General features: G+C 35.8%; 1 long non-coding RNA gene across 2 annotated transcripts in view; it reads right to left on the bottom strand.

Moving 5' to 3' along the window:
• Positions 1-1302: 1302 nt before the first annotated feature.
• The window catches only part of LOC107037470, a 37981-nt gene continuing 28964 nt past the window's right edge, over positions 1303-10319 (bottom strand). The window contains exons 1-4 of one of the 2 annotated variants that reach the window (XR_001460844.1): positions 6489-6952; positions 5732-6099; positions 2647-3023; positions 1303-1465 (exon numbers count right to left, since the gene is read on the bottom strand). This is a non-coding gene — a long non-coding RNA (uncharacterized LOC107037470). Of the gene's footprint in view, positions 1466-2646; positions 3024-5731; positions 6100-6488; positions 6953-10319 lie in introns of those variants that run through there. The other variant, XR_001460843.1, reaches the window with a different exon arrangement.

Genomic DNA, 10319 nt, shown 5'->3' with positions numbered 1-10319 from the left:
AAAAGAAACATCAAAGGCATGAAACTCAAAAAATGATCTAAAAATTAAAATTCCGAAGTTATTTGATGGAAAAAGTCAAATAAAAATAATAATTGTTTATAAACGAGCAGAAATTGTTGATGAAGAATTCTCAAAATAATTTGCAAATTAAGAGTCCATAATAACAAAAATATCTACCAAAAATCATTCCTTGATCCTTGTAAACAAANCCGTGAATTAAATCAAAACAATTTGAAAGTGAATATACTGAAGAACTGAAAACTTACCAAACAAAAAAAAGGAGAGGAACTGAACGTGTGGGTGTGTAGCAAAAGGACGTTACCCAGCCTGTCAGAGGAAAGCTGGAGTTTTTCCGACGGCCNGAGCAGAAATTGTTGATGAAGAATTCTCAAAATAATTTGCAAATTAAGAGTCCATAATAACAAAAATATCTACCAAAAATCATTCCTTGATCCTTGTAAACAAAAACACTCTGAATTTTCGAAAATCGATACACGCAAGCATTCAAATTCATATATCTGTGTGTATCCGAAACTTTGAAAATTTATAGCGCCATCTGGGCTGAAGATCGAGAAAAATTCTTGGAATGAAAAATGTTCCATCAAATCTGGACTATCATTTTCGTTAGTAAAAGATTTAAAAAATAATTTAACAAACATAATTGTTATAAACAAAATATATGAAAAATTGTCATAAAAATCAGATAAAATCATGAAAGGAAGGCCTTGTTATCCTTAAACAATAAGCCGTGAACGGCTTCTTAATCTTCATAAACAAAAAAGATATGAATTATCAAAGAAATGCACTAAACAACTCAAACATGTGTCCGTGTCTGTTAAAAATTAATAAATTTATAGCACCATTTATATGACAGATAGAACAAAATACTTGAAACAAAAGATGCTCAGTAAAGTCCGGGCTACAAGATCCACTAACAAAAATTGCAAAAATTCATGAACAAAATCAATTGTTATTAACAAATTATATGAAAATTACCTTGAAAAATNACCTCTATCATCCGAGAGGTTACAACTGATCCGGTGTACATTCTTTGTTTTGTTGCCAGACCGGTCACGAAAAATTAAGGGTGAGTCTAGTGATAAAAACTATTATTTTCTCTACCCCGGAGGTCGGTTGATACTCCAAAAATTAGAGTCTTTTGAAAATAAATTGTTCGGTTCTCGCGGAAAATTCGGAAAGTGTGATAGTGCGGGTATGAATTTTGTGAACCTAGTTTCGACAAGATTAGTGATTTTCGGCTACCGCTCGACGAATTTCGCTTACTTTAGGCTTCCCTANTGAAAAATCATGAAATGGAGATCTTTAAACCCTCCATCAGAACCGCTATGAATTGTTCCTTAATCTCTGTAAGCAGCGAAGATATGAATTTTTGAAAATCTACACTCGCGTACTCAAACGCATCTGTATCCGTGTGCCCGTGAACTTTGAAAATTGGTAGCGCCATCTGTAATAGAGATGGAGAAAAATTCGTGGGACAAAAGTTGCTCTATAAAATACGGACTATAAGATCCGCCATTAAAAACAAATGAAAATCAATAAACAAATTCAATTGTTATAAAACAAAAGATATAAAACATACCGAAAACATTGGTAAAAATCAGAATCATTCGAAATTTTCCTTAATATTCATAAACGAAAAAGTTATGGATTTTTAAAAAATTCACACACGCTCATACGAAAGCGTGTATCCGTGTAATAGATTAAATTTTTGGAATTTTTACAGACTTTCCTATGGGAAATATCGAAAAAAGTTTAAGATGAAAAATTTACTATAAATCAAGAGCTACAAAGTTATGAAAGAAAATATTCAAAAGGTCAAAAGACAACTCTGTTATCTATTGACATGTCAATTACGATGGAAAATTCAGGAAAAATATGAAATAAATTGAGTTCAGTGCAGAGAATAGGAATATGAAGGAAAATATCGAAACAGTTGAAATAAAAAAATTTCAACTATTAGGTCATTAGACACTTTTAACATTTAATTGCTAATAACTTGTAAACAAACATACATATTCAAAAACAAAAATTACCGAAAAATAGTTCACTAAATTCTCAATACAACCAGCGATAATTGGAATTTTTAAAGTTATAAAACATGGCGTAAAAAGCTAATAGACATATTTTCAAGTTTAAATCCTTAATTGCGAAGATCTCCGAAGATTGCAGAGATAAAAATCTGAAATTCTGTGTGGAAGAATGATAACTCAAGATTTTTCAGACACACTAGGAGGCATTCGCCTAAATTAACAAATAACATGGTTATCAACAATTAAAATGTTATAAAAAATAAAAAATAAATGTTTTTCATCAGAATCTTATTCCTGGTATCAACATCGGTTCACAAATGAATTTCGTCAAAAATGTCAAAAAACATTGTCTATAGACAAAAATAGACACTTACAGTACCACCATAAGGGCACCATAAGGAAACGTTGAAGCCATAGTGACAATCAAACTTGAAATTTCCCCAAAAACTTAATTATTTATTATGTAAAATGGCGTAAACAATTTTAAAATTCGAAAAAATGTTAAAATGAAATGTAAAATCGAATTTGCAAAGGAATAGTGGGTGCCACAGCATTAGACCATATGCCATACATAATACATAGGGGTACACTCAACGCGTGATCTCCACTGTTAGGCAGCAAGTCCGCCCGCTCAACGCAGTACTCCCACTCTTGCGCGCCAGAGACACCCCGTGCGCCACGTTTCTTCAGTCGATGTACCTCCCGACGCCGGAGCGAACAGTCAGTTCAACGCCAACTCTTGAAATCGCCGGTCATAAGCTCCGAAGAGCTCCCGTGAATTAAATCAAAACAATTTGAAAGTGAATATACTGAAGAACTGAAAACTTACCAAACAAAAAAAAGGAGAGGAACTGAACGTGTGGGTGTGTAGCAAAAGGACGTTACCCAGCCTGTCAGAGGAAAGCTGGAGTTTTTCCGACGGCCCAGATCACCTCTATCATCCGAGAGGTTACAACTGATCCGGTGTACATTCTTTGTTTTGTTGCCAGACCGGTCACGAAAAATTAAGGGTGAGTCTAGTGATAAAAACTATTATTTTCTCTACCCCGGAGGTCGGTTGATACTCCAAAAATTAGAGTCTTTTGAAAATAAATTGTTCGGTTCTCGCGGAAAATTCGGAAAGCGTGATAGTGCGGGTATGAATTTTGTGAACCTAGTTTCGACAAGATTAGTGATTTTCGGCTACCGCTCGACGAATTTCGCTTACTTTAGGCTTCCCTAAAATGAAAAATTCGTACCGCGACAGTGTACTTTAATGAATCGAAAAATTCATCCGTCGGAAAATTAAATCCCCATTTTTTTTGTCCGATCTAGTGAGAATTCGTAACAATGCATATACACACACACACACCAACATTTCTTCGAAAACGGTTCAGGATGATTCAAAAGGTCATGAAACGTGGCTAAATCATCGAAATTCAATATCTTATTTTTGGGGCCATTACACTATTAGAATCCATTAAACCGGAATTTTCTTGGAAAATAATTTTTTTCACCGATTTTCACTTTTTTTTTCTTTGAAAAAATATGGGAATATTTTATTCATGAAATAGAAAAAATGTATGATTTTCTTGGAGTGGTAAAATTAATTGGGTAAAGAAGAAACAAATCATGCTATCAGTTTTCGATCAATATCTTGAAATCGACGAGAGATAGCAAAATTTTGCTTATAGTTTTTTTATAGCTCTTGATTGGCTCTACAAGAAAGGTCATGAGCAAAATTTCGACACTCCCTTTAGATTTGAAGATATTGTTCGAAAAACATTAACTGAGCGAGAAACTAAGCCGACTTGATGGTTTACCGCTTCGCCACTGAACTTTGTACATAAAAACGCAATAAATGGTATGAATGGGACATCAACTGATGGGGGAAATTGGGAGGAATGAGGATAACCGACTATCCTTAAGATATTTTTCGTTTGTAATTGATGTTGAGAAGTTTCCCCATGACAGATTCAACTGTCAGCGAAAGAAAAATCATTGAAAGCATCCGAGGAAGAAAAGATATTTGAAAATCCACATTTGAGAATCTCTTTCCATATCATTCTTTTATTTATTGCATCTTGCCTAAACTTTCATATCACCGGAAACGAAAGCCATGATTTTCAAAATGATTATTTGGAACTTATTGGACTACATTGGAACTTATTTTCAAGATTTCCTTCTTTCATTCTTTGATTCAGCATTGGTTGATATCCTCTTTCTATCACTGGAAAGTTCTCAACATCAACTGCAAATGAAAAATGTCTTAAGAATAGTTGCTTCTCCTGATTTTCCCAAATTGTTCCCATCAGCTAATGTTCCATTCATACCATTTCTTGATTTTGTCTGTACGAAATTCAGTGGCGAAGCACTAAAACCGTTAATGCGTTAACGGTTTTACTGCTTCGGCTGAGCCGTTGTTGCGGCTCAGCTTCTCGCTCAGTTGACCGTTTTCGAACAATATCTCCAAATCCAAGGGAAATGTCGGAATTTTGCTCATCACCTTTTTTGTAGAGCCCATCAAGAGCTATAAAAAATGGAAATTATATTGCTGTAATGAAATATTTTGGACAGGATAATTAGTCAAGAGCTAATTAGTCAATTATAAAGATAGACATGATATTTTTGATTTTTGGAACCGTTACCAATATCATTGATCCACACCAATTTGACAATTTCGGTAACTGTATATGGAACATATTGATAAATTTGGTGACACTATTCAGAATCAATCGAAGGGAAGAGTTTGGAAATTAGAGTAAGGATGTAGAACTGAATGGTATATGAAGTGTAGGTATATTGAATCATATCGGAATGACTGCATTATTCACAATTCTATTTCATCTGCATAATCAGAGTTAGCTCTTCATAAAATACGGTGTCTGAGCTACTTCGATTCAACATTGTATATGGCTCAGAAAATCAGAGATATAAAATAAAAAATTGGATATCTTACATTTCGTACAGCATCGTGGCATGAAACTGGACGGGATTACTTGAAACGCTTGATGTGATGTTGGAATGAGTCTTCGTATGAAATACATAGAAAATATATTGCTTTGGGGATGAATATGATACTGGCAACTTCCGTAACCGTTACCGATATCATCGTTTCGCGCAATTTGAGAATTTCGGTAACCGCTACCAATATGTTCGTTTTAGAGTAATTTGAGAATTTCTGTAACCGCGTTTATGAGATATAGCGAGAACTTCGGTAACTCTATTGACAGAGTCTAATAAACCATTAAAATTGGTAACGTGACCAAGGCGTAGTTGAATAGTTGGTTCTGGCAATAGATGTTATATTTGAAGGATGTGATTGAACGATGAGCAACTGTCAAAAAAATCCCCGATACCTATGAGCCTATTCAGCAACAATTACAAATATCATCATATCATAGCTATAGACAAGTAAAATACTCTGTTACGTATTCCCAATTGATTTGAGATAAAATTAAATAAAATGATAAAATTTATTTTATTGATTAAAATTTGAACAAACAAGAGAAGTTGGAAGCCGAATTTTTAAGAAATAATCGTTGAGTGGTAGTCGATTACCCTTTGACTTGCCGTAACTAGGTTGAAAAGCCATCCTTCATTCGTGTTCGTTATTGATCCGGGAATAAATGTCTCTGCTTTTGGAGTATCAAATGATCTCCGGGACAAGAGAAATAAACTGTTGTCTTCATTTTACTCACCTCTGCTAGTTAATGACTCTGCGTTGTTGTCTCAAAGAGTCTCGATCTGCAAGGGCTGGGTCAAAAGGTACCAAGAGTTGTCCGTCGGGTAACAGAGGTACGCTTCTAACAGCAGGATCTCTGTGGGATAACTCGTCCGATGGGTGACAACGGCTCGCTTCCGACGGCAGGCAACGATTGAACAAAAGCTCACTAGATCACTGGTTTCAGTTTATTTGAATAAATTTTCACTTTTCAGTTTGTAATTGCTTTTCCTTTTCACTGAGAATAGCTCTGGATATTCAAGGACGAATTTATTTCACTTCGCGGAGCTCTTCTTGAGCTATGACCGGCTACTTCCAGCGCTGGAGCTGACCTGGTTAGGATCACTGAAATATTCGAATTTTAAATTTAAGTTTTGCGGAAAATAAAATATGAATTGTATTGCGAGAATTCTCGTGGGCGTCACTAAAAACACCGAACCAAAGTTCAAAGCATTTTCAGATCGTTTCGGTACAATTCTCGAATTAGCTTCATGAATTTAAAATGTAAGCTAATTTTGAGGATTCTCGTGGGGGTCACTGAAAACACCGAACCATAGTTGAAAGCATTTTCAGATCATCTCGGTAAAATCCTCAGAATTGATCTACTGGTAAAAAGTATGAACTGTATTGTGAGGATTCTTGTGGGGGTCACTAAAAACACCGAACCAATGTTCAAAGTATTTTCAGATCGTCTCGACAAAATTCTCAGAATTTATTTATTAGGGTATTCGCACTTTAATTCACTTCACGATCACAAAATATGTTTGAATTGATTTTTTAATTTCAAATTTTTATTTGATTTTTAAGCCGAGTTTCCTAGTCAGTTCAGGCACCGCCGGGTATTCAACGGATTATCGGATTAAATTTGTTTATTAAGGCGTTGTGGACTTGATGAAACTCCTGAATTAATTTTAGTAATTATTTGGTGAATGGGAAGTTCGAAATTAGATGTTGAAGTGACAGAAAAATTCTAAGTTTGGATCGAGAAATAATTCTAAGTCCAGAGGGGACAAATCAAGGTAAATAATTCTAAGTCCAGAGTACACAACACTTGTAAAAATTCTTCCAAGTCCCGACGGGGACACTAAGAAAATTTCACCAAGTCCACAAACTCGCGAATTTTTTAAGTCCGAAAAACACTTTACTGAATTTATTTCACTTCGCGGAGCTCTTCTTGAGCTATGACCGGCTACTTCGAGCGCTGGAGCTGAACTGACCGTAGGCCACTGCGACTGGAGGTACCTCGACTCGTAATCCATACGCCAAGGCCATTTCTGTGTCCCTTGACATTTTTAGTTTTCCTCATTGCGTTTTATGGTTGGATTTTATGTTTTCGGGGTCGCTGATCACGAATATGATAACCATTTTTGCGAAATCACAGGCCGTCTATTTGTTCATAACAATTTAATGGTTTAAAACGCTCTGTCGCAAAAACGGTTTGAGATAGAAAAAAATGTTTCAAACAAAGAATATTCCCGACATTAAAGGGAACATTTTTTGTCATATGACTTGGTTCCCTAACTCTTATCGTTGAAGAGTTATTGTGCGTGGGAGTAACTCAGACGGTGCGCGACCACTTTGGCGCAACGGAAGCGCGCTTCAGGGCGGATTATAGCGAATCGGTCAAAGATAGGGCAAAATAGTTCAAATCAAAAAATTTTTTTATTAAAAAATGCATCAATTAAGTTATGAGACTCTTCACTCTATCTCCAGTAGTTAATGAGACATTCTCGTTCATCTGCACGGTGACGGGTCAAATGAGTCGTCCGTTTCACATTTAACCGTATTTATCTCATTAACCATTGGTGACAGAGAAAAATGTTTCATTACCAAATAGATGCACCATAAAATAACAAACATCTTTTGTTCGAAATATTTTTCTCTATCTTCATTTTCTGGGGAGGAAAATCATTTTCGAACTGACAATTTTTTTTTTTTCATTCCGAACCACTTTTAATGGAAACAACAGGAATTGTTGGATATGAGAACTCTATTTATATGGATTTCTGCACTTTTTCTGATCTTGACAGGTGCAAAAAGAACAACAGGACACTTTATGTAAAAAGCACATGCAAGTTGCTTTGACACAACTTGTACATGTGCAATTGGGTACTAGCTGATGTGCAGGTGGAATGAGTTCAGAAATGCGCCTAGGGATTAAGTCGTCTTCAACGAAGGCATATCCAAATCTCTCTTCATCCAATCCCATGTGACTGAATTCATTGAAAAGGTCCAGAATCAAAACATATAGATAAGGCTTTTGTTTGCCAATTCGAAGAAGACTGTGTCCACACTCGTCGTCGACCGGGCGCTCGAGAGTGCATGTGGAACTCAAGTAAACGGACTGCGTAGTCGGAGTCTGACTCTCTTAAAATATCTCTCAAGCTAATGAAGATAGAGACAAATATTTCGAACAAAAGATGTTTGTTATTTTGTGATGCATCTATTTGGTGATGAAATATTTGTCTCTGTCACCAATGGTTAATGAGATAATTACGGTTGAATGCGAAACGGACGATTCATTTGACCCGCCACCGTGCACATGAACGCGAATATCTCATTAACTACTGGAGATAGTGTGAAGAGTATCATACTTGATTGATGCATTTTTTAATAACAAATTTTTTTGATTTGAACTATTTTGCCCTATCTTTGACCGATTCGCTATAATCCGCCCTGAAGCGCGCTTCCGTTGCGCCAAAGTGGTCGCGCACCGCCTGAGTTACTCCCACGCACAATAACTCTTCAACGATAAGAGTTAGGGAACCAAGTCATATGACAAAAAATGTTCCTTTTGATATGAGGAACATTCTTTGTTTGAAACATTTTTTTCTATCTTAAACCGTTTTTGCGACAGGGCGTTTTAAACAATTAAATTGTTATAAACAAATAGACGGTCCGTGATTTCGCAAAAACGGTTATCATATTCGTGATCAGCGACCCCGAAAACATAAAGTCCAACCATAAAACGCAATGGGGAAAACGAAAAATGTCAATGGACACAGAAATGGCCCTGGCGTATGGACTATCGGTGTGTGCGGAATCGATCGTTGGCGCATCAGTAGCGCAGTAGTGGGAGTGAGTGGGGATGCCGCGTTGAACGTAGAGCTCTCTGACTGAATAAGTGGGGAGCGCGTCAACGGCTCCCTTGCGTATTGCATGTGGTTCATCCCCAAGACTGAGATACTTTACATATGCTGTAATACATTGAATTTTTACATTTTTTGAATTTCTATTATTATTTCCGGTATTTTTGACAATAAATCGTTCGTTTTTGAGTATATTTTCGAGTGGATTTTCACCATGGCTCAATCGATTCCTTACGGCACCCTTGTGGTACTACAAGTGACAATTTTTGTCTATTGGCCTTGTTTATTGACAAATTTTACAAAATTTGTTTTTGAGTCTATTTTTTGACCGGAAATGTAATTCTAGTGATAACAGATTTTCTTCATTCTTTTATAATATTCAATTGTTAATAATACTATTATTTAACAATTTATCGGAAAGGTTTCTGGTTTATCTGAAAGCCCTCGATTTGTAGTATTTTTGAGCTCCGTGAAGTGGGCACCCCACTTGCTTGGATTTGAACCAAAATTTCATAATTGATAGATTTTGAGCTACGCGTGATAGTAGTAACGTTTTTCTAGTTTGTAGTTTGAAATTGAGCGTCCAATTCGTTTTTGAAATACAGTTAGGAACTATTCCATAGTTAGAGCTGGAGTGACATTGGATTCTCGTCTGCAATCGTTTGTAGTTGATTGTAGTTCTAGAAATTTCACGATCGGAATGGTAATAAGTGTTCAATCGATTTTTTTTAACAGTTAGGAACTATTTCATAGTTGTATTTGAAATGACGTGGGATTCTTATCTGCAATCGTTTGTAGTTGATTGTAGTTTTGGAATTTTCGCAATCGGAAATCAAATGAGCGTCCAATCGATTTTTGGAGACCAAGTAGGAACTGATTGAAAGCTATAGCCAGAATGAGCTCGGATTCCTGTCTAAAATCATTTGTAGTTGTTTGTAGTGCTCACAAATTTCCAATGCACCGAGAAAACGGGGTGGCAGACAGTTGATATATGTAGACGGATTTGTTTGTAGTTGTTTCTAACAGTGAAAAAAATTAAGAACCTTATAAACCAACGTTCATACTTGATTGTAGTTTTAGAATTTTCCCAATCCGAACTCAAATGAGCATCTGATCGATTTTAGGAGCCCAAGTAGGAACTTGTTAACAACTATAGCCAAAATGAGCTCGGATTTCTGTCTAAAATTGTTTGTAATTATTTGTAGTTCTCCCAGATTTTCAATGCACCGAGAAAAAAGGGTAGTGTAGAGTTGAGATATGTAGAAGAATTCGTTTGCAGGTGTTTCTAACAGTGAAAAAAATCAAAAAGAAAAGAAGATTTTTATGAACCAACGTTCATACTTAATTATAGTTTTGGAATTTTTCCAATCCAAACTCAAACGAGAAATCTAATCGATTTTTGGAGCCCAAGTAGGAACTTGTTGACAGATATAGCCAAAATGAGCTCGGATTCCTGTCTAAAATGGTTTGTAGTTG

This window comes from Diachasma alloeum, unplaced genomic scaffold (assembly GCF_001412515.2).
Source record: "Diachasma alloeum isolate Michigan unplaced genomic scaffold, Dall2.0 Dall_scaffold_00243, whole genome shotgun sequence".
Lineage (NCBI taxonomy): Eukaryota > Metazoa > Arthropoda > Insecta > Hymenoptera > Braconidae > Diachasma > Diachasma alloeum.
Note: the sequence above shows the minus strand (reverse complement) of the source record. Positions and strands in the feature narration are given on the sequence as shown.